Raw genomic sequence first — 26,486 nt, forward strand, 5'->3', positions numbered from 1 at the left:
CTGAAACACGTAAATAATTCAAATGAGAGATGTAAGCAGATATTTATGCACCCTTTTTATAGGGTTTGTTTGGTGGATGGAGATTCTTCTGAAGCTGGACTCAATATTACAGTATTAGCTTCATGTATCACCCTCAACACATACTGTAATATTACACATTAAAAGCAGTTTATACAGGATGTTATGTTTGTTTAAGTAACAAACAGGAGCATAATGTATGGAGTGACAGATGAGGAGAGAGTGCGCTAACCTTGAGTCCAGTACCATTTGCTCTTTGTCACTCATTACATTCTTATTCAGTGTCTGCCGATACATGGTTGAATAATAGACCCAAGGCAATTGATTATCCAAGGGTTGTCAATGATTTTTCCCCACTTTAGTGCCCACTGCCACAAGGATGACAGGTCCTCACAAGGGACACAGAGCTGCTGGCCAGCTGCAGACCTACAACATAACTTACTGTGTTTCCAACGAGACAGCATCGATTGAGCCCGACAAATACATCAAGCAGCAGTCTGACTTTTCCACTAAACAGAGTGTGTAGTAAACAGTCAGCAAGTGAGCAGAGGTTTGTCTAATAAACGATTCATAAAAGTATCTATGCCTGTGTCAGACTGCTGTGGAGATTTTGGATTGATTAAATGTAGTATTAAAAATCAGCTGCATATAAATGAAGGGGGGAAGAGAGAGAGAAAGTCAGGGCTTTTGCCTTTTAGACATGTTTTTATTTGCTATATTAGAGTATATTGTGGAGAGTGACAATACATTATTAGAAAGAGAGAGAGAGGTGCACCATGGCACAATATGCCACCCTGACGTTTTTAATAAAGAAATTGCACATTACATAGTGTAATCAAATATTATCACCACTAGTGTTACTGTAATAGTACATTTCTAACGTAAAATTAAGTTTCCTCTCTTTGAGAAGCAGTGATTAAACGTGTGTCGATGTCATTGTGTTGTGATTATTAGAAGTGTGTTTCATGAGAGGAAAAGTGCTTCAAGGAGGACGTCACAACTAGACTAAAGGGCTTGACTAGTTGACTATTAAAAAATCAGTAGTCGTGCAATCCCAGAGAGAGAGAGAGAGAGAGAGAGAGAGAGAGAGAGAGAGAGAGAGAGAGAGAGAGAGAGAGAGAGAAGCTGCCTCTTCAGCAAGACTGTTCAAATCTGTAGTCCTCTCCAGACAATTCCTCCATCAGTGTCAAAGCCAGTAAGTAGGATCAGGCTTTGTAAAGAGCCACATTGAAATAATAATATAACAAAGACTTTCCAAACCCATTGATATGTTTGATCTGTTATTTTATTTTGTAGAATACAGCAGAAATGTTATTTTTGAGATATTAAACAGATCGTTGGCTATGACTGTGCGTTCATCTTCGTTGCATAGGAAGGAAATGAACATATAAAACAGACCACCGATGATCAATCTTTCCCCATGATGCTCAATAGCATGTGTGTGGTTTTTCATTGTTCAGTCTATTAAAATGGGATATCAATGACAAAATCTGGGTATCCTCTTTTACAATTCAGAAGTACAATTCAGAATATTTTAGGCCTGTTCAAGTCCTCTGTAGGGGTAAAAATGGAAAAGGGAATTTCAGGCATTTTGAAGAATTTGCCATGATTTCATTTGATGATGGCAAGTCTTCGGGGGTTCATTGGCATTTAAGTGATGGCTCAGTCGTAAAATAGCACACACGTAATCTTTATTTTTAAAAGAAAATATCAAATGTCCTGTTATGGCACAGTGTTGGCCCTAAAAAGTTTGCTTCAAATATAAGTGTACTTGTTTACCAAGGAGACACAGTGTCCGTGAATGGCATCATCAGATCCAAAGAATAATCACAGTAAATATCACTCAAATATCACACAATAACATTTCCATTTAAGATCATTTCCAACAAAGGGTTCATTTGTTACCCCAAAAATGTTTACGATATTATTTTCACACATGGAATACGGTATATACAATACATAATCTACAATGTGGTGTACAATTTCATGACGTTTTTGATGCCGAATCCTGTTGATGCATGTTTGTCCACTGCTGCACATTGTTAGTAGAAAGATCAAACAATCTAGTCAGTGTGAAAAGTGTTTAAAACAAATTGTTAAACTCGTATTATAATGGCGTAAGTGGCTCATAACAATAACAACAGATATATTTCAACTTAATTTGATTTAGTCATTCTTATTACAGTAAATTTATACAAGGATGGTCACAAACTAATTGTGCAAAATATGAATTTAACAATGTAAATGCAATCGAATGGTCTGAGTAATGTGAAAAATTCCCCTTTTTTACTGTATGCAGAACTTGTACACATGGTCAACAGAAGACTAAACAAACAATACAACGATAAACTTTAACAGAGAAGTACATTTAAAAATAAAACAAAAATGAAACTAAATCAATTTGTGTGTGTGTGTGTGTGTGTGTGTGTGTGTGTGTGTGTGTGTGTGTGTGTGAGAGACATTTGGTACATTTGCCCTTGCGGCCACTAGATGCCGCTAGGCAAATTAAGACTTTTAGATTGAAGTTCTCTGTCTTCCTTGTTGTGTCTCTGTTCTGTCTTCCCCTTGATTGATCCCTGCTGTGTCTTGTTAACCTTGTTAGTTCTTGTGTATATATTGCCGACATATTTTCTCTGTGTTGGTCAGTTGTTAACCTTTGTTCTGTGGTTATGTTTTGAGTTATGTTCATTTCTCTGAGTTTTAATTAAAGAAGCCTGCACATAAATCTTCCTTCTCTCGTCTCGATCCTGCAAACATTACAGAACATCTGACCAGACTGTGGATTTAGTGGCTTGGCAATTGTTGTCTCTCAGACAAGGAGATGATACCATTGAGCAATATACAGAGCAGTTCTGCAGTCTCGTCCAGGATTTCAATTGGGGAAATATTTGTCTCAAGGTCCTCTATCGGTTTGGACTTAATGTGCCTGTGAAATCCTGTCTGCCAGGAGGCAGATGTGAACTTTCCTTGGTCGAATTCATTGACTATACATTGAGGCTTAAATTCCCCCTTTACACTGTGGGGTATGTCATTAATCCCATGCCGCTGCCAGTGCCCACGCCTCTCATGATGAACGAGCCATCGATAACCAGAGCTCCCGGCCACGGAGGCCATCTCCCCAGTCGCTGCCAGCGCGCCCGGCCACGGAGGCCATCTCCCCAGTCGCTGCCAGCGCGCCCGGCCACGGAGGCCATCTCCCCAGTCGCTGCTAGCGCGCCCGGCCACGGAGGCCATCTCCCCAGTCGCTGCCAGCGCGCCCGGCCACGGAGGCCATCTCCCCAGTCACTGCCAGCGCGCCCGACCACAGTGCCCAGTCCGCCGAGGCTGCCCAGTTCACCAAGCCTGTCGATGAGTCTGTCGAATTCCTCACCTGTCCGGTTCCCTGAGCCTGTCCACGAGCCTGTCCGGTTCCCTGAGCCTGTCTGGTTCCATGATCCTGTCCGGTTCCCTGAGGCAGTCGACGAGGCAGTCGACGAGTCGGTCAGCCCCCGGTGACTTTCGAGCCTGTCCAGTTCCCGGTGACTGTCGACGATCATTTCCAGTCCATAGTGGCCATCGACCAGCCCTTTTCTCACTCCAGTTGCCAGCACCTGTCAGACACAAGCTATCAGTCTGTCTAGTGTCCAGCGGCTCCACCGTCTGAGTCTTCCACAGCTGTGCCCTTTGAGTCTCCACCTCCTACGGCTCTGCCACCTGAACCCTTGCCTCCTGTGGCTACATCTCCAGAGCCGATCCATATATGGGGGCATTGTAACGCTTTGGGCATTTGCCCTAGCGGCCACTAGAGGTTGCTAGGCAAATTAAGACTTTGATTTTAAGTTCTGTCTTCCTTTTTGTGTCTCTTCACCTTAATTGATCTCAGCTGTGTCTTGTTAACCTTGTTAGTTCTTGTGTATATATTGCCCTTGTGTTCTCTATCTTGGTCAGTTGTTAACCTGTATGGATGTAACAGTTTGTTCTATGGTTATGTTTTAATGAAAGAAGCCTGCACATAGATCCTCCTCTCACCTCCTTCCTGCAAACGTTATGGTGTATATTACATTTTTATTAATTATCACTACATCTAAAGCATTACAGAGGTGAATGTGTAAGTGGAGTGTTACATGTAAATTGGACTAAAGGGGCTTTCACACTGACAATGTTATGTAGTGGCAAAGCAACCTGAAATTCATTCAGAATTTCAATGAGAATATTCTTTTCAGCAACAAGAGCAAAAGCAACAATTGGTAAAATTAGCAAATGTCATCATCAGCACTGTTTGCACACAGCCCAGATTTTCTTGACATGAGGACAGTCCTCATCTGTGCATGCCGTCGCCATATGCACCTGTCACTGACTGTACTAAAAGAGAATCACAAAGAACCATTTTTGCATGCGTTAAACATGTTCATATTCACTCGCCGTCAAAAAAGTGTACTTTGTGAAGGCATACAAAGTATTTCTGATACTAAACGCTTATGACATTTCTGATCATTTTTATTGCATGCAGAAATTTATGAGAAAATATAATGTTAAACATCATGTTAAAGAAGCAATAATAAGCTACTGTAAGTGTCCCTTCTCAAAACCAAGAGAAATGAATGAATATCAGATTGAAAAAGAGGCACACTTACCCCTCATTCTTTGTACAAACTCATTTTTGGTAATATAAGCTCGGCCAACAATGGGCATGTCAACATATCTGACTTTTAAGTGAATGGTATTGATTCTGTTCTACACCAGTGCGGCTTGCAATGCTGGCTAATGCTATTGACGAGCCATCAGTCTTGTATAAAAGTGTGGAGGCATGCAGCTTCTTCTCAAGAAAAAAAACATCAATGGACAGTGATGGAGAGCAAAGTGCAGGGCCAAGATGCAAGCACAGCAGACACACTCAGGACCCTGTCTATGGTTTGGGAACACTAAATTAGAGAAAAGACAAAAGGGAGTTGAGAGAGAGAGACACTGTAAACAGCTGTATCGATCCCACTTCAGCCAATCAAACCATCATGCATGACCACAGGGCACCAGGTTTGGGGGTTGGAGGGGGGTCCTGCTTGACATGTGCAGGCACACACATTTACACAAACTAATGCATGCTACTAGGAATTCAGGTGAAGGAATTTTTCTTTTCAAGACACAGTAAGATATAATTGACAGAATCCTGGGTGGTGAAGATGATGGCGTAGCAGAGGTTGAAACAATTGGGAAGAGAGAAAGGAAAACGTAACATTATTGTTCCCTTGTTGTGTTTTTAAATGGGTTCATCAAATACCAATAGCTAATTTACAAATGCATTATAAATAATTGACTTGCAACGTAAATAAAAAGGGCAATTTATGCAATAACTGCCAAATTGTGAGCCATTTTTAACTCTCATAAATTTTTAATAGAGATGCATTTTCATAATTATTTTAATCAATGTCATAATTCATTATTTGTGTAATGTTGTAGACACAAATTAGTAAAAATAAACTATTATAGTAAGATTAAAAGTCAAATCAAATGTATTTGTAAAGCACCTTTCACAACAGGCATTGTTTCAAAGCAGCTGTACATGAAATTATTCTATAACAGAAAATGAATGAATTTAATGCCAATATTAGTCATTTATGTTTAGAACTATTAGTGGTTAAAATGACTAATTACGTGTTGTAGGTCAATGGTTAAACAAAATGATTTTATATGAAACTATAAGTTTTAGTGTTAAAGTCCTTGAAGTCATCCTGAATTAACTGAGGAAGTACACATGCATTGTCCTTTGATTTTGGCTGATGAAGGCTTTTGTTAGTGATTAATTCATTTTCTATATAGTCTAAGAGAGTGTTGTTTGACCAAGTTGATGTAGGTATCATTCAGCGAGGAGCATCGCAGTCCGACTGGAAGTTTATGGCAGGTAATTTTGTTGAACTCCATCCTGAGACTAAGCTACAGACAGTGACTCATGAAGAATCCCGTGTCTTTGAGTTTGCATCAATTCATCCTCTGTGAAGTCTGTCTTAGTAGAATGAAGTGACATGGTACATGCTGCAGATGGTCAACAAACCCCCACTTAACCCCACACAGAACACTACAGACCAGTCTCTCTCATCCCATTTATGGCAAAAACACTTGAAAGGGCAGTTTTCAATGAAATATCTGCCTATCTCTCACCGAACAAGCTGGTGGATGACAATCAGTCAGGCTTCAAAAGTGGACACTCCACTGAGACTGTCCTGCTGTCTGTCACAGAGTCGCTGAGACAGGCGAAAGCTGGATCCAGATCATCCGTCCTGATTCTGCTGGACCTTTCTGCAGCCTTTGACACAGATCCAGAACCATCAGAACCTGCTCCCACCCTCTCTTCGCTGGGTATACTATCACAGGAACTGTGCTTGGCTGGTCCTTGTGTAGGTCCTTCAAAATAGACCGGAGGGGTGAGGTGTCTAATTTACATCAGCTATTAACTGGGGTACCTCAGGGTTCGGTGCTTGGGCCACTTCTCTTCTCCATATACACAACATCACTGGGACCCATCATTCAGTCACATGGTTTCTCTTAACACGCTACGCTGACGACACGCAACTCTACTTGTCTTTCCAGCCCAACGACACCACAGTGACTGCTCGAATCTCTGTCTGTTTGGCAGACATCTCGGCCTGGATGAAGGAACACCACCCGCAACTCAACCCAGCCAAAACCGAACTCCTGGTCTTTCCAGCCAACCCCGCTGTTGAACACAACAGCACCGTGCAGATGGGTGCAACTACAGTAATCTTGGGGTAACCATCGATAACCAACTCAATTTCACAGACCACATCTCAAAGACTGCAAAATCATATAGATTTACACTCTACAATATCCGGAAGATAAGACACTTCCTCTCTGATCATGCCACACACGTCTTGTTCAGTCACTTGTCATATCTAGACTAAGTTTATTAATTAAACCTGCAAGACATTCATCTAGTCTTGAGGTCGTGAATGCATGAATTAGTGTTGTTAGTTAAGGTGTTGTGAGTGGTGTCTTCCTCTCTGCAATATGATTTTTCAGGTCTTGATGCTCATCCACAGCAATTTATGATCATTCTGATTTCTCTCTTGTTAATCAAATATATATATATGGATTTTTCCACAAACTCTGTACAAGTACAGTCAATTGAAATGGATCCAAACTAGAAAGCTTTCAAAAAGCCTTTTTCCCTGTTACAGCTTTGCTCGCTGTTGCTTTAGTGGAAGCTGTCCATGAAGAGCCATTTCATGGCCAACTAGAATTGTGCTTTTATTCACACGTGATTAATGTTTTATTTGTCATTAAGCTTTAACTCGATTATGTGCAAAACTAAATCATATACTAATGAACTATCTATCTTTGTTTTTGTCTATCTATATCTTGCCTGTAAAACACATGCTCCATTGTCACAGGCAGTAGTTCCAAATCTTTGGTGAGCACACTCCATGGGTTACATAGGAAACATTTATCTTATTACAAGTTTACCTGTTTGACAAAGGGTACTTGATGCCATACATTTGAATACTTTATTGAGAATTGGATATTAAAAAATGTGTCAATGTACACACAATGTCCTCGTGATGGCGCAGTGATTCACCTCAGTCCGGGTGGCAGAGGACAGTTCCCAGCTGCGCTGCATCCGCATCTAAGATCGTCTACTTGCACGTCTTATCACGTGGCTCGCTGGGCGCACCACTGTGGTTGCCAAGGAGACCAGGGGTGGTAGCCAGCGTCTTTTACCACTGAGCTACCCGGGTCCCCAGTGTGTTCTGTGTTTTTTGCATGTATGTGTTTTCTCCAGTCTATTTCTTCATCTATTTGCCAACCAACCAGACTCTTCACTCAATCACAAATGAAAGAATGACAATATCGACCCTTGGTTAATAGGTGGAGACTGGATTATTTAACCTTATGAGACCCCGCATCCACATGCATGGACATTACGTTTTGGCTTTGCTATAGGCTATGCTTAATAAAAATGTTTTAAAAACCAACTAATCTCAGTTCAGTTCAGGAGACTCTAGGCTGTTATTAAACTTTCAGCGCACCAAGTCATGTGACAAAACAACAATCTAAGCAACAAAACTACATCTGGTAAGAATAAAAACAAAATTAAAACCTGTTTAGTTAAAAGAGTCTCTAGTTTCTCATGATCTAGTTTCTAACCCCATTTTAAAAATTTTCTCGAAAAGGCTATTAAATGCAATGTACACATACGTCAACAATATGACTTTCCATAAAAATCCTACATTCACTGTGCATTATCACATTCATAATCAATGGGCTAATTCAAAAGCTGGAAAATGTGTCTTTCAGAGGCTTAATATGGAGTTAGGATGAAAATGAGGTGCATTTCAAACTGTTCTAGGACCAGTGAAGACATACAGCACCTTGGATGTAAAAGGGACATATGCAATATCCAATAATTTTTTTTTTAACATAATTATTTGTCCCTCAGTGTGTGTAGACAACCACAGAATATGGTAAAAGACCATCCACACGTTTCTTTCCCCGTCAATAAAAAACAGTGTCTCCGAACACCGTTCAGGTTTACAGCCCCTTATGACGTCAAAAGGGGAAAGGTACTGCCCACGGCTGGTGAAGTAGCTTAGATCCGCCCTCATTGAAACCTGAGCGAGCAGTGCACAGTCTGCCATATTAATCCCCTCGCTAGTGCCGCTTGTGCTAACTCAGACTTCTTCAACAATGATGGTCAGCACAAGGCTGGATTTGCTTCAAAGCTAAAGATCAAGGATGGGTCGTTACCAAATCTCTGTGACCCAACTTCAGATTTGCAAGTCATAAGTTTCACACTTTATACTTTATATTTGGCTTTCAGAATTTGCTTGTTTGCACACTGACTGAAAAACGCTTGTGAAAACATTGTGCTTTGTGTCCTAGATGGTGAGGAATGGTACCATATAATGCTGCGTTCACACCGGACGCGAATAGCGCGTCAAATTCGCGCCTACCGCGTCTAGTTATACGCTTGACCACTTTGAATCCATTCGCGCGTCAAGAGCGAAATTGACGCGCGTAAAAAACAAAAGTTTGAAGCGAAATTTACGCGTGTGACGCGCGTCAGAAGCGAAATCCGTTGACGGCCATCTTTTTACAAGATGGCTGATGTTGATCGAGCATTCGTGGAGAGAGAGTCACCGCTCTGTATTTGCTCTGGAGAGCAGAACAGCGGCGTATGGGTCGTCGTCGCCGTACTTGGGTCCACCAGACCCTCCGGAGGCGTTCCCAGTTCGGCGAATTTCATCATTTGCTCCAGGAGCTGCGCCTGGATGACGGCCGCTTTCAGCGGTACTTCCGCTTGTCACGCGCCCAGTTTGATGACCTGTTGTCCCGCATCGGAGCGAGGATACAGGCGCTCTATCCCAGCTGTGGAGCGCCTGTCCATCTGTCTTCGGTTAGTAAATGTATATAAAATGTTAAATACAGTATATTAAATATATGTTAATTTACGCTATGCTAGCAATGTTTTTCAAACTGTGTGGTACGGATACCACTGTTGGTGCTCTTTCTAGTGATACTCAGTTAACTGCTGTAACGTTAACCAAAAAAATGAAATATTATTTTGGCAGACGTGATAATGTCTCTATCTGTAAGCAATATGTAGTGCTCTTTCTAGTGATAACGTTACTCGGTTAACTGCTATAACCTAAAAATTATACTGTCATGTCTCTATCTGTAAGCAATTGTAGTAACGTTACTCTTTCTTTTGATAATCAGTTGGTTATTGGCACACTAGTGATTTAAACCATATACACATATACCCTTTTGTTTTGAAGATTCAAAACTTTGTTAAATTGCTTGCAAAATTGCTAGCAAACAAACAAATATGGTGCATTAAAGTAAAACAGACTGGTTATTGTATATAGTTGAATATGTAACTACAAGTGTACTTATAAAAATATTTTCTAGGTTTCTTGCCACAGGGGACTCATTCAGGACCATAGCGTCCAGCTTCAGGGTTGGTGTCTCAACAGTGAGCCAGATCGTCCACCAGGTTGTGACTGCAATCTGGGACTGTCTTGTGGAGGAGTACATGGCTGTGCCCACCACTGATGACTGGAGGTCCATCGCAGAAAGATTCTAGGAGCGGTGGAACTACCCTCTATGCTGTCCTCCAGAGAGGCGTGTCTTCAATTACCGCCTCTCCAGAGCCAGGCTGGTGGTGGAGAACGCCTTTGGCATCCTCTCCTCACAGTGGAGGATGTACCGCCGCCTCATCGAGGTCCACCCAGAAGTTGCGGAGAAGTGTGTGAAGGCGACGTGTCTTCTCCACAACTTTCTGAGGTGTTCGGAGGGGAAAGAGGCACCTGCTGCGAGGGGCGCGGGACATGCTGGAGAGGAGCCACTGCCAGGTCTGGGTCGGGTTGCGGCCAACAACTCCTCCAGAGAGGCACTCGGGTGAGGGATGTCTTCATGGCACACTTCTCGGCGGAGGGAGCAGTACCATGGCAGCCGACGGAGTAGCGTTTGAAGTCCTCCTCATGACTTCCCCACAACGGCTCTTTTAAGAGCCACCCACAAACCTATAAAGAGCTAAACTATCTAAAAATAGTCCATTATTATTATATATATATTTTTTTTTTCCCAGGTTGTCAGCCCCAGTTCCAGGATGTCAGGTCCACAACATGCACATTTATTAAGTTGAGACTTTTTAAAAATGTCAGGTTTTCCATGGTAGTATATCAGGTTAAATTATTTATTTATTTTTGTTTTGATGATAAATGGAGCCAGCCTCCAAAAGTAATTAACCTGTCCTGTGTTTTTTCCTTATTCAACACTGTCCAGACACTAATGTTGGTTGTCTTTACATTACAATAATAATGTTTCATATAATCTAGATTTAGATATGGAATAAATAGCAATCAATACAAAATCAAAATGTCTCATATATTGAAATCAAGTTATGTGATAAAAGATTTGCTTTGTTTGTGCATTAGAACCACACCAGGCATTTAGTCATATTACAAAATAATTTATTGAGGCCAAACATATGAAGTAATTTTAGGTATAACATTAAAAAACATACTTAGGCAAAACGTAAAAAAAACTATTTAGGCAAAACATATAAAATAACAATATGAACTGAAAAAAATGAACAATATGTGCAAACTATTTACATTAAGAGACAGGAACAAAAAGGACCTCGCTTGGAAGGTGGAAGAGCCACAGGGAATGGCATAGGAGAAGAGGAAGGAGGGCAGCAGGCAGCTAGGCTCCTGATTGGTTAACGCGGCGCGAATTGACGCCAAAGTTCAGATTTTTCAACTCGGGCGGCAGACGCGAATTCGCGTCAAACGCGTGAATGCACAAAATGCACCATTCGCGCGTAACGCGCGTAACGCGCCAGACGCTCAATTCGCGCAATTCGCGCGAACTTGACGCGCGAATGAGGCGTATTCGCGTCTACCGCGCCGCGCTCTACGCCTCATTCGCGCCGCAGGAATTTTTTACGCGCGTAACGCGTCTTTGCATTGACTTAACATTGAAATCACTCGCGCCTGACGCGCTATTCGCGTCCGGTGTGAACGCAGCATAATGGTTCTAACTGCACATAAACAGAAAATATAGGGAATCCAATATGGATGACAACATGACAGAAGCAGGAGGAAGGGATAATAAGACAAGGAAGTATAAGGATATGGTAACTTTTCTGCTGCAGTTGAAAACATCAATAATCCAATTAGATTAACCAAACTAATTACAATAAAGAAAATGCTTGGCAATATTGCAGCTGCAATATATTTGTCCTTTTTTATCCATACTTTTTTTGTATGGATAAGAATTAAATAATTAATATTAAAAATGAAGGAGATGGAGGGGTAGCTTTAAAAGTCCATAAACCGAGAGAAACTGAAAACATTAAGGGAGGGATCACTGGGGTGCCCATTTCTTTGGCTATAAATTGTTACTGGGACACAGATAAGGAGTGAATTTGTGACAGAGGTGCAACGTTTCGCTACAATTAAAAATGGCCTCAATGATAATAACATTTAACAGGGGTCATGACATACTCTTTTTATTTTTAGTTTTTTATCATTCTATTATCCTCCCTGAGGTGCACTTATAATGTCAGTATTTTTGGCACCATAACAGTCATAATTTAATAACAGATGATCATTTTCCACCCCGTGTCTGTCCCTCTGTCTGAAACACTCGGTTTTAAGCTATCTGGCCTTTCTAGACTTCAATGTAAACGCCCACATTTCTAATTAGCTAACTTTGTGCAGCCCCTCAAATACAGCCATATTTCTAACTCAGTGAGAAGTAAATGATCAAGTTTACATTTACTTTTATGCATTTGGCAGACGCTTTTATCCAAAGTGACTTACAGTGCACTTATTACAGGGACAATCCCCCCGGAGCAACCTGGAGTTAAGTGTCTTACTCAAGGACACAATGGTGGTGACTGTGGGGATTAAACCAGCAACCTTCTGAGTACCAATGTATTATACAGAGCACTTATTACAGGGACAATCCCCCCCGGAGCAACCTGGAGTTAAGTGTCTTACTCAAGGACACAATGGTGGTGACTGTGGGGATCAAACCAGCAACCTTCTGAGTACCAATGTATTATACAGAGCACTTATTACAGGGACAATCCCCCCGGAGCAACCTGGAGTTAAGTGTCTTACTCAAGGACACAATGGTGGTGACTGTGGGGATCGAACCAGCGACCTTCTGATTACCAGATTTCAGGGTAAACTCATAACGTATACCCAACACATTTCACCTGAATGTATCGACTGTTCACTCAATGTCATGACATTTGAGAATTAAACGGTTTACTCGTGGGTCTGGTAGTGTTTAGCTGCCGCATCATTCAATAACAGTTTCTTTGCGAAGCTTGAATCATATTGTGACTGGTTCTCAAGTAATCATCACACACAGTCCACATTGACTGAATATGCAAATGTCATGGAATCCATGGTGATGTTGAGCGCTTCAACGGGCCGAAGCAGAGACGCTGCTCCACTGGGCAAATGTTTACGTACGTTGTGTTCTTCATACAGCGAATGTGTATATGTGTAAAATTCACTGGTCAGTATCTTAAGAGATGATAGCTGCTCAACCACATACTACAAATGCTCGTCATGTAGTGTTGTTTCCATGCTGACCATGTCATGGACATGAACTTTATCACCACCTGCTGGTGGAATCTCCAAGCTGCAAATGTAGGACCTGAATTTCGACTTTGCGCTGAAAACAGAGCTGCTCAGCGCAATGACGTATTTCTCAGGAAAATAGTAAATTGGGTCTGCTCAAGTGTACCTGCAATAATTTCTGCAGAGCTATGTTCCCACCAGAAGCTTGCGGATGGCAAATGATTATATAAAATATGCTACATATCATTTAAACTAATATGATGGATGAAACAGACCATGATGGAAATTGTACAACTCAGTCCATTAAATATTTGTAGTGCAACATCTGTGTGTTACCTGTGAAGCTGGCACTTGTGTTTTAATGACAAAAAGTCCAAATACAATGAAGAACACAAGTGAGGAAGTCTCTATTCACCTATTATTCATACTAAATATAATGTGAAAAGAACAACACGTCAGCTCGTGGAGAGTTTGTCATAAAAAGTTGATCTTAACTTTAGGGAGGTACACCTGGACACAGCAGGAGGACTGACAAGTGTGAAGTGTGGTAGAATAAAAATACATTTCGTATGGTTTCTGATCTTTTCTGTTTAATTTTATGGCCATTATTAAATGTTTTATTATTACAATTCATTAAATGTATTAAGCACATTAAATATATTTAATAAATGACATTACATGTATTTCACCCATAATTTTAGATAATACTAAATTGAATGGACAAAACTCAAAATAATAATGACTCTGGCTGTAATGACCGACGCACATTTCACTTTCTTTGGTGTATGTTTGAGTGGAGGGAAAAATAAACAAATAATTGAAAAGTCAACAGAACACAATAAGAAGTTTGTTGAAGGTCAGTTTTGTCTTCATACACTTAAAGCATATACTTTCATTCTGAAACCAATCGAAGTTTGTTCAGCAGGAATCTTTTGAAACTGGAGGTGTTTTTGTTGAATTTATATTGATAAATAGTTTTCTTAGTTGTGAAGGTTAAAATAAGTTTAAAACATTAATGTTGAGTTTATGGTTACAATTTTAATTCAGATTCATGAACAGATTCACTCTGACTCAACCTGTTATGACTCAGACTTGACTCAGACTCAACCTGTTATGACTCAGACTTGACTCAGACTCAACCTGTTATGGACTCAGACTTGACTCGGACTCAACCTGTTATGACTCAGACTTGACTCAGCCACAACCTGTTATGACTCAGGCTTGACTCAGCCTCAACCTGTTATGACTCAGGCTTGACTCGGACTCAACCTGTTATGACTCAGACTTGACTCAGACTCAACCTGTTATGACTCAGACTTGACTCGGACTCAACCTGTTATGACTCAGACTTGACTCGGACTCAACCTGTTATGACTCAGACTTGACTCAGACTCAACCTGTTATGACTCAGACTTGACTCGGACTCAACCTGTTATGACTCAGACTTGACTCGGACACAACCTGTTATGACTCAGACTTGACTCAGCCTCAACCTGTTATGACTCAGGCTTGACTCGGACTCAACCTGTTATGACTCAGACTTGACTCGGACTCAACCTGTCATTGACTCGAACCCAGTACTACCAATACTGACACTGATGTACGAGATTGTGGATGTTCTACATGTCTAAAGCATATAAAGTGATTAAACTAGTCTTAATCAACTCATCCTTTTTTACAGAAACCATGATCCAGATCATCACAACTTCAAATATAATTTACATGCACAATACTCAATAACAAAATTAATTTACATCTCTCGACTGACATGTTTCGCAACTCACTGATCAGCAGTACTTGGTATAATGTCTGAAAGAGACAATTCTCAGTTCAATGTTCTGGTGACTCGCAAACTGCCATGATTGACTCAATGTACTGTTGACTCGAACTGCTGACCCCGGATCAGTGTACTGTTGACTCGAGACTCAGGATAATCTTCATAATACAGTCAAGTCATAAATATATTCCCAGTGTTTTATTTGTTATACTTTCTGCTGTTCTGATAAAAACACCGGCTCAATATCAGCAGCTCATCAGTTCTCAGTATGTCAGACACTTCCAATAGAGGTGATTCTCTGTTCAGTGTACTGTTGTCTCGAGAACTGTCGTAACTGGAGCATTCAGTCTGATTTGGTTCATTACAAAGAAGATTTTGGAAAAGCAGATATCACCAGTTCAAGGATCATTTTACTCCCGGTTATCGGCTCATTATAAATCAGACTGTCAGGCACACTTGAGAAACAGGTTATGATAGTTTAACTTGTAAATTAGTGTTTACTCGAGACACAAACTGTTTCAAATGATTCAAAGGAACTCGTTCACTAAAAAGAACCGGTTCAAAACAATGATTCGCTCACGAACTGGACAACACTAGTCCTTTATGAAGTAAGCTGTCTTTGGTGCCACCACCATAATTGTTCTTTCTCATCGTCTTGCTTCCGGAAGTTTCCGCTTTGTTCAAGGTAATAGAGACAAATGGGCCACTATTGCATTTCAGAGTCCGATTCTACATTCCATTGCTCTCAGTTTGCTGCTCTTTAAACACATTTTCCTACCTTAAGCAGCACTTTATTGTGGCGTGTTCCTTTTCAAATCACATTAAACTGAAACTAACCATAAATCCATTTGAACCTGATCTTTAGTGAAGCATTTCCAGGAGACTCCATTACCTGTCATACCCGTGTACATTGGTCTACTTGGCAGACCAAATTAGTAAGAAGATCCGTTGTCAATATCAGAACCAAAGAACCCTTGTTGTCTTAAATGGAGTCAGACCTGATTGCAGTGGCTTTCATGCAAGCAGATCAAATCAGCTACAGTCCACTCTTATCCTAACACACCTAAATCTGATGCGTGGCAACATGACACTCTACAACATGGATGAGCTTTCTGGATCGAGTGCTTTTGCCATTGCTATTCTTTTACCACTATTTAAGAGCCTCTACCCAGGGGGTCTGTTAAACTTATTTCGGGTTTCTGTGTTGAAAGCTTGTTTATGCAGTTGGATGCCTGTACTTGGGCAGTATGTAGCCTCTGAGAGAGATAATTGCTAGAAAATGCTGATGTTGTTCAGACAGGGATAGCATTTCTTGAAATACATTTATTATTATTATTATTATTATTATTATTATTATTATTATTATACCAATGTGCCATGCCTTTGATCATGTGTTTAATCAAAAAGTGTACCATGACTACCTGAGAGGTAGCAATTTGGAAGTACTGCTGCATTTGTTCACACAGACAGTGAAAGAAAATGATCCTTAACAATTAGTGTTAGCAGTCAGATCATTCTAAGACAGCTTGCGTTTGAGTGAATGGCTTGCCATCCAGAGTACTGTTCTGATTGTGACTCCTCATAATGATGAATGTAGTCAAAGTGTGTCAAACAAGACAAAGCCATTGTTCATTTCCATCATTCGGCTCACTGGATGCAATTTTGTGTCTGGACATGGAGATTCACTGAAAGCTGTTAACCAAGAGCTAGACCCTTCCAATGGATTGCAGTCCATATGATGCATTCTAACCACACTAATACTGGGCTTGTACTGCTAATGCCAATTATTTAATATATTTGACACAATAAAAAGAGCTTAACTAGAACATTTATCTTTTCCCCATCAGAGCAGGGCCAATACTACAGTAATCAGTCCTAGCTTTCATAAGCAATTTTTTAAATGCTTGGTTTAGTGGTAGTAAGATTTTCTGAATGTCTTCAAATGCTCAACAAAGTGCACTGTAATATTATGCATTTGTCATCATACTACATGATAGTCAGGATCATACAGAATGTCAGCTCCAGCTGTTAAGCTCTAACTCTATTTTAATGAATTTATAAAATGTTTGTCATGGGCCAGATTGCAATAATTAATGGAAAACAACAACGGACAATACATTTAAAGCATTTGTTAATGTTAATTCACTATTACATTCTTAACATTTCAAGTTTTATCCATTAACATTATGCAATATCTTATATGAATGAACTGTAGTTTATTTAAATGAAATATTAACCTAGATGAATGTTGTAAAAATAAATTTTCTTTATTCATAGCCATTGATGCAATTGCATACATACTGTAACGTGTTGACCTGTTGTTAATTTCTAACAGTTGATTTCTAACTGTTAAGAGAAATGTGTTATGTTATGCATGTTTCTGGGTTGTAATGTCTTGCATTGAAAGCTGTTCCTGAATATTTCGTGCAGAGTAAGTGTGTGTGGGGACACCCCGGCCAGGGTGTGCAAGGGGGTTCACTGTTGACAGAAGGGGCCATCGCTCTTCATGTTTTAGTACACATGGGGGACGTTTCCCCCTCACTTTCAACAAAACCAATTCATCCCCCACACTTTTTCACTAGGCAAATGTGTTTAAGTTACATGCTTCATACAGCAAATGTGTATATATGTTCATGCAAAAGTTCATATTCACTGATCAATGTCTTAAGAGAAGATTTCTGCTCAACCACATAATACATGAGCTCATCATAAAGACATAAAGTTCACAACCTTTTTCATACCATAGTAACAGTCCATAACTCCATGTCCATGTCTTATCACAATTTATGCCATGTTATTAAATAAGAAAATCCAATCGAGGTGCGAGTTTATCCATCAGATCATAATAAACCAATAGCGTCTTTGAATGCTTTTTAATCATGTGAAGAGCACAGCATTTGTGTGCATGCAGAATCTTTGGATGACAAGCAGCTAATATTTCCATTTCCGTTAGTTAATGAAACCCCACATGAAACACATGCGTGTACAGTACAGTGTGGCTCTTTCACATTAAATGACATTAAACTATCAACTAGATGTCCAATACGGTTCTTTTCACACAGCACAGGTTTGCAGAGAATGCAGAGAGAGATAAGATGTGGTGAGATGTGATATGTGATGAGATGATATGTGATGAGATGTGATGTGATGTGATGTGATGAAATTTGAGATGTGATGTGATGTGATGTGATGTTATGAGATGATATGTGATGAGATGTGATGTGATAAAATGTGAGATGTGATGAGATGTGAAATGAGATGTGATGAGATGTGATGAAATTTGAGATGTGATGAGATGTGATGTGATGTGATGAGATGTGATGAAATTTGAGATGTGATGAGATGTGATGTGATGTGATGAGATGAGATGTGATGAAATTTGAGATGTGATGAAATTTGAGATGTGATGAGATGTGAGATGAGATGTGATTTGATGAGATGAGATGTGATGAAATTTGAGATGGGATGTGATGTGATGAGATGTGATGTGATGAAATTTGAGATGTGATGAGATGAGATGTGATGTGATGAGATGTGATGAAATTTGAGATGTGATGAGATGTGATGTGATGAGATGAGATGTGATGTGATGAGATGAGATGTGATGGAATTTGAGATGGGATGTGATGTGATGAGATGTGATGTGATGAAATTTGAGATGTGATGAGATGAGATGTGATGTGATGAGATGTGATGAAATTTGAGATGTGATGAGATGTGATGTGATGAGATGTGATGTGATGTGATGTGATGAGATGAGATGTGAGATGAGATGTGATGTGATGTGATGTGATGTGATGAGATGAGATGTGATGAAATTTGAGATGTGATGAGATGTGAGATGAGATGAGATGTGATGTGATGTGATGAGATGTGATGAAATTTGAGATGAGATGTGATGTGATGTGATGTGATGTGATGTGATGTGATGAGATGAGATGTGATGAAATTTGAGATGTGATGAGATGTGAGATGAGATGAGATGTGATGTGATGTGATGAGATGTGATGAAATTTGAGATGTGATGAGATGTGAGATGAGATGTGATGTGTTAAAATTTGAGATGTGATGAGATGTGAGATGTGATGTGATGTGATGAAATTTGAGATGTGATGAGATGTGAGATGAGATGAGATGTGATGTAATTTGAGATGTGATGAGATGTGAGATGAGATGTGATGTGATGTGATGAGATGTGATGAAATTTGAGATGTGATGAGATGTGAGATGAGATGAGATGTGATGTGATGAGATGTGATGAAATTTGAGATGTGATGAGATGTGAGATGCGATGTGATGAGATGTGATGAAATTTGAGATGTGATGAGATGTGAGATGTGATGTGATGTGATGAGATGAGATGTGATGAAATTTGAGATGTGATGTGATGTGATGTGATGAGATGTGAGATGAGATGTGATGAGATGAGATGTGATGAAATTTGAGATGTGATGTGATGTGATGAGATGTGATGAAATTTGAGATGTGATGAGATGTGATGTGATGAGATGTGATGTGATGTGATGAGATGTGATGAAATTTGAGATGTGATGAGATGTGAGATGAGATGTGGTGAGATGATATGTGATGTGATGAGATGTGATGTGATGAAATTTGAGATGTGATGAGATGTGAGATGAGATGTGATGTGATGAGATGTGATGAGATGTGGAGGCGGAACGTTGTCACTGTGTGACCATGCGCGATACGGATGCGAGCTGTGACATTTTAACATTCCGAATGTTGGTGGAAAGCGGGTGGGAAAGCTAGATTTTTAATCTGGCAGCTGACCCCCCATCCCTCTTGTGGCCACGCCCCTGATTATAGCTTGCATCTGAAAGTGGAAGAAACTTTCTTTTAATTATGTATCCATTCGGCACTCATGGTTACACGCTAATAAATTTGCGCTTTTCATCCAGCACTGGATAACAGTGGGTGACAACTGTGCCAGAGCATACCAGTTAATTTGCCCACGTGTGGTAGTTGCTCACAGCAATTATGGCAGGTACAAGGAAAAGATTTTAAAAAAATAATAATTTCTCAATGCTTCCAAGTCTCCACTGCTTGATCATTACAGTAGTACTGATGCTTTGCTATCATAGTTTGACTGAGAAGTAGGTCTGTAAATTAAAATTAGCCATATAATTAATATATTATTGTTTGGTTTGAGATAGCTTCTAAAATCTAAAGCAGCCAAATTCATAATAATAATAATAATAATAATAATACATTTCTATTGCCTGCTAGTGTTTGTAAAAGGGTCATTTTATTTACTATAGGATTTTTTTCCTGAAATAATGGGTATTTATCTGTATCAAACATTCTTTTATCAATACGCTTTCATCACTGGTTTGGTCTGTTTTACTCACACCGTTCCGGCCAGACGTTTGGACACACCTGACTGAATGAATGTTTCTCTCGATCCGAAAGTCCTTAATAATCTAAAAGCTTAAATTCTTGAAATGATTTTTGTAAAATGTGCCTGTGGATTGGCAAGTGAAGGAAATATATTTAGCTTTTTTATCTATGAAAAATGATTTGATGAAATATTCCTGCAGCACTGTTTGAAGGTATCTATGACAGAATCTAAGACAGAACAAATCGATATCGCTGTCTGTGTAAATTAGGGGTTAGGCGTGAAAGTTCATGTTTTAAGTAACACAATGGAGTGGACCAAACCCCCTCCCCACAGGTGGGCCATTCACCTAGGCCAGAGAATAGGAGATGCAATATTATCATTAGTATGTGGGGTCTTGACAATGCAAAATCATGACAATGGGCCCCACCGGTGCAAAAATTGTCCTAACCTAACATCTAACATCTAAAGAACCGCTGCAAATGTAACTAAAAGCACTAAAAGAAATAATCAGTTTATATGTCAGATCTGTAACATCTCCCAGAACCTTTTTTCCCAACATGCAGAAAGTGTGTATATTACCGGCCCTGAGTTGGTGCCCCTGGGCACTCGCCCAATTGCCCATATAGTTAATCTGCCCATGATTTTAGATTTTAGTTTTTTAAGATTTGAATAACCATATCACTTTTTTATAGAAGTGCAACAAAACTAGTGTCTCTGAAATGAGGTCATGGAAACTTATATTAATAAAAGAACATATTTAATTTTATTATATGAACAAATATATGTGAAATATAAGTGCATTGCAGTTGTTGTTGTTTTTTTGGCAGATAAATTGCTCATATTTTCACTCTGTGTGAGTTCACTTGCATTGTATGGACCTACAGAGCTGAAATATTCTTCTAAAAATCTTCATTTGTGTTCTGCAAAAGAAAGTAAGTCACACATCTGGGATGGCATGAGGGTGAGTAAATTATGACAGAATTTTCATTTTTGGGAGAACTGCCCCTTCAAATATATGTCCAACTGGTTCAGTGAAGGGGTGTATTAGTTTAACCCTTACCTTGACATTTGAACTTTATGGTCTTCAGTTATTTTACACATTCATAAATTGGGATGTTATACCTATAAATTACGATTATTTTGAAAAATATTGCGATTTGTTATTAAAAAAAACTCTTGATTCCTTTTTCAAATTTTTTTTTACTTCAGCCACAAACAAACAAATAAATAAATAAAACAATCAAGAGAGAGAGAAAAACAGTCTTTTTTGTATTCACGTTGCACCTGTCCACTGTGTACCTGTTTTGAATCTTTAGTTTGATTACGTCAACATTTGAACTGTGAAAGGAGTTTTTGATTAATATTTATGTACATAAACAACTAGTTAGTAACGGTGGTTTTGACAGTCTTTGAGGCTGCTCTGGTATAAATTGGGTACACGACACGTTCTGCATATTGACTGCGGAGTGTTGCTGTGATGATGTCACCACCAGTCAGTTTCAAGTTTGGTTCTGGCGCCAGTGCAGATACACGCTCCGAAACATCACATCAAAAATACAAGTGAAGTGTGATCAGTGGTCATGTGATTGGCTGTCATGGTTGTCAGACATTCTCTCATATATGAATGAACTGTTCTTGGGTAGAAAAAGATCAAATATGCAGAAGATTATAGAACTTGTCAGAGCTACATGGCAGACTGTCTTGAGGAAAGGAAGTGGCAGTTCATGAGAGCTGTCTTTACACAAGAATATCTCTGTGAATAACAATCATCTTGTCCCCAGTCCAAATGCAATTCTTAGCTGACTGAGTACTTCAAATACTATAAATCAAATTAAAACATAATTTTTTTAAATTGTTAAAATAGTCTCCACAGCTTTAGCATTATATTATTATGCAGAAAGAGCTGACAGAATAACTCCATTCTAATACTTCAATAGCAATGATGTGTACAACACTGACACTAATTCCACTTGCCATGTGCCAGGAACGAGCAAAGCAGTGAAAAACGGCAAAATTGTTTAGGCAAAATTCACATTAATTGGCTTGTAAATCATTTTGTTTATCAGTGAGCTTGAGGGAGCAGCAATGCCAGGTCATGAACCCCAAACCACTTCCCCATTCCTAGGCACTTTGCATTTTCTCCATACCCACTGCATGGATGCCTTCACATGTGCATAAAAAAGCTCACTAAGTGTTTTATAGAGGTATTCTAGAGAAAGGAGCAGGGTTCAGCAGAGGAATCATCTCCACTTGTGCTGGATCCCTCACAAAAAGGAAGCTCTGTCTCACACCTCGCCTCAAGAAGAAGACGACAATAATGAGGAAACACCTTAAACTAAAAAATAGAGAGAGACTTTTGTGTTCTGACACAAAAGAACACCCGAACAGAAATGTTAAATGACCTCATCATATTTAATTATCATCAAATCTCCCTAAAGGGAGACCAATGCCAGGTCATAAACACTGTCTCTCATTTTATCCATGCTGTCCATGTGAAAACAACAACCTTAGCTCATCCTCAAAGTACCAAATAAAGTGAAATCTCCAGGACTCTGACAACACTTCTATTAAAGCAACATGCATAGCTGAGTTTAACTGTAAAATTGCACTTGGATGTGTGTGTGCGTGCGTGTGTGTGTGAGGGAGCTTAGTGCAGTGAGACCTTATGATTGAGTCTCATATTCCCCATTGATGTTCTGAAAGCTGAGCACTGATCTCTATTTACATCCCTTATGTAAGTAAGAGGGCGCTAATGACTCTACTGCTCCAGCTCTGTGTGTGTGTCAGCTGTATATGTGTGTGTTGTACTTGAGTGTGTGTCTCCGGTGGCAGGGGTTATGGAGTGGGTGTTCACTCACTTTCAACAGTCACTCCACATGGCCCGCTGCCTCTTTTGTCTTTTTATAGCCTCCTTCTGGGAGACACTACCCTCCCCCAGAATGCAACACAAGCCAAACACCTCTCAGTTCCTCCGCCAGAGCCGGCCCTCGGGATTACTGTGATTCCTCCCCTCTTTTTCCACACACCTTCTCTGATCCTTCTTTTCTCTGCGGGAATTGGCTGCACTGCTTGTTCTGAACATATGTGGCAACATGGGAGATATTACGGCATTCTTTGTGGTAACAAGTAAAGGAATGCATATGTGACAGAGGAGGGCCTGCACTGTCTACCTCTCTACGGATGTGTATTTACACATCTCTGGTTGTGCAACACTCAAATATGCTTAATTCTACATAATGCTGTTTTCAAATTCATTCAGTAGTTTTGCTTTTATTTACATGCATGCATTACATTTCTGTCTCTTAACCCTGTTCCTGGAGGGCCCCAACACATCTTTTATATCTCACTTATCTGACACACCCAATTCAGGTCGTGGAGTCTCTACTAACGAGTGGATGAATTGAATCAGGTGTGTTTGATTAGGGAGATAACCAAAATGTGTAGTGTTGCGGGGCCTCCAGGAACAGGGTTGGGAAGGTCTTAACCGATGCAGTTGAAAGCAAGCTAACTTGAGAAGGTAACGTATGACTTTGAAGCCATTTTCAGTTAAAAAGATGGTATTTCGTACTAAATTCTAGGCCCTATATTTCCTTGAGAATTATTTAGTTGTGATTGCTAATTACCACACTGTCTGCTTAGTTGCGCACACCCATGTTCTGATTAGCATTTCCATGCTGTGCCCAGTGGTTTCAGATGGGCAGGTGAAGTTGTGGACTTGCAAATTTTTCTTTTTACTTCAGTGCCATATGGAGAGGCCTGACACTCCACAGATGTCCGCTAAGTGCAGATGAGGGCTGGGGAAAGGATGACTACCAATGAACTGCACTGCAACAGCGGGTCAAGCATTCAGGTTAGGGAGAACAGGACATGGTAGATAATACCCTGTATTATTTTGGTACCAGTAATGGGAATGCATTATCTGTTTCTGTGCATACAACAACATTCTGGAATCTGTGTGTCAGCATGCATGTTTGTGTGCAAACTTGCTGCCCATAGTGTGAGTACGGGGGATTAAGGTCATAAGTAGACCCGACCAGCAAAGAATAATTCACATCTTAATCCAAATAGTTTCAAAAGACAGAACTTTTTCAACTTACTGCATGAATACCACACACAAAAAGAAACTTCAATACTGACATTAGCTAGAAGCCAAAATTGGCCCTGTCTCCAGTGTTCGCAACTTGCCCTCAGCTTTAAAGTGTTTTAGTGCCTCATGAGCCTAACTGGGGGCCCTGAATACCACCCGCAGCCATGCTCAACACGCATTGGCCATTGCAGTTATCTGGTTTAAAATGGCTTAAGTCAGCGCCACACTAGCAGACTCCAAACAGCTGGATTTTTGCCAAGGGTGTCACACATGCAGACTGTTCTGCTGAGATCTCGCGCTCTTCTGTCGGGGGTAGGACTCACATGCCGATACAAAATGTGGTAACACTTTAGAATAATGGTCCATAGTTAACAAGTAGCTATGCAGGAAGTAATAGGTAGTACTGCATTAACACCGAAATTAATACTATTAACTAATATGGAAGCAATATTAACTAAGCAGTAAGTAATAGGTAATTTAGTACAAAGGTAGTTCCTTGGTAGGTATTTGATTATTACTAAAGCAATATATCCTCATTGAGAACTACTTGTGAATAATGCAGTACTACCTATTACTTCCTGCATAGCTACTTGTTAACTACGGACCATTATTCTAAAGTGTTACCCAGGTTATTTAATTTTATATTTGACTCATACTGTACAGGTTCTGTGAGGCACTATAACAAACACTGTAATCTGGAAGATGTGGTTTTGCGCTTATCGCAACATAAATGCAGCCAATTTCTTCATTAAAGATGCAAATTGTTTTTGACAAGAGAACATCAATGTTTATATTCATATCCTAAAGAGAAGTCCTCCTCAGGCAGCTACTGTAACATAAAGGTAGGTCTTTGGAGTCTGAGACATATTCTGAGACATATGAACTGACACTCAATAGAGCTCATGATAGTGAACTAATCCAATCATGAGAGTGTCAACATCACTTCCTAATTATTTAATATTAAAAAAAAATACATCATTATTAGTATTATTCTATGTTTAAGTTTGAAATAAACAGAGAACATACGTCCATCCTTTGGCAAGAGTAGTAGTCACAATCTCAACCTGTAGCTAATGTATTTGGGGGGAGATAATATTCATAAACTGGTTTCCACAAAGAACCCAATTGAGGCACATGCTTCTGAAATGTTATGACCATGATGACCATACCCCCACAATTGTTCACTTTTAGACATGTTACTTTTGTGATTAGTAATTAATTGGTTATTATTTCTTAGTTCACAAGTTCTCAATGAGGATATATTTCTTTAGTAATAATCAAATACCTACCAAGGAACTACCTTTGTACTAAATTATCTATTACTTACTGCTTAGTTAATATTGCTTCCATATTAGTTAATAGTATTAAGTTCGGTGTTAATGCAGTACTACCTATTACTTCCTGCATAGCTACTTGTTAACTACGGACCATTATTCTAAAGTGTTACCCAAAATGTTGGAGAGGAGACAAACACACCAACTCATCACAACTCTCACCCGCTGATGCCCTGTCACGTGGAGCTCACCGAAAACTGGTGTGCCGCATAATCATAAAACAATTGTAATAGAGTGATTAAGGATGTTTTCAGACTTGTGCTTGATTTGTTCCGATACTGGGACTAAAATAGTTACAATGTTGCAGTTTCTTCATTTAGAAGATTTAGTTCGTACATCGATAAACCCGTTAAAATGATATACCTGTAAAAACGTGTCAACGGGTATATTTGAGTATTGTTTGTCACGTTTATGTTATATTACACCACATGGTTCAGAATGCGTGTGCAATTGCCATGTTCATACAGTATATGCCGATATAAACCGAACCAAGAGAGAAAACGCACAAGGTTCTGAAACAAATGCTCCAAACGAGACCGGTGTGAGATCCATGGCGTAACTTTACCTTTGAAAGTCTGTGATTTATCCCCTCGAGGCTTGCCGTAGACCGCTTATGTCCACATGCAGCTTTCAGTGAGTCTTACACGCAATAAAAAACAGACTGTTGTGGCTCAACTTTCTGATGTCATTTCAGAGTTGGAAAAAAGGCATGAAACATTCTTGGTGACAAAATCACTTTAAATTACAATCAGCGTTTGTGGCGATATGTAGGTGATTGCGATGAAAACATTCAGATCAGCTTGACATCTTGTCAGTT

This window comes from Xyrauchen texanus, chromosome 11 (genome assembly GCF_025860055.1).
Source record: "Xyrauchen texanus isolate HMW12.3.18 chromosome 11, RBS_HiC_50CHRs, whole genome shotgun sequence".
Taxonomy (NCBI): Eukaryota; Metazoa; Chordata; class Actinopteri; order Cypriniformes; family Catostomidae; genus Xyrauchen; species Xyrauchen texanus.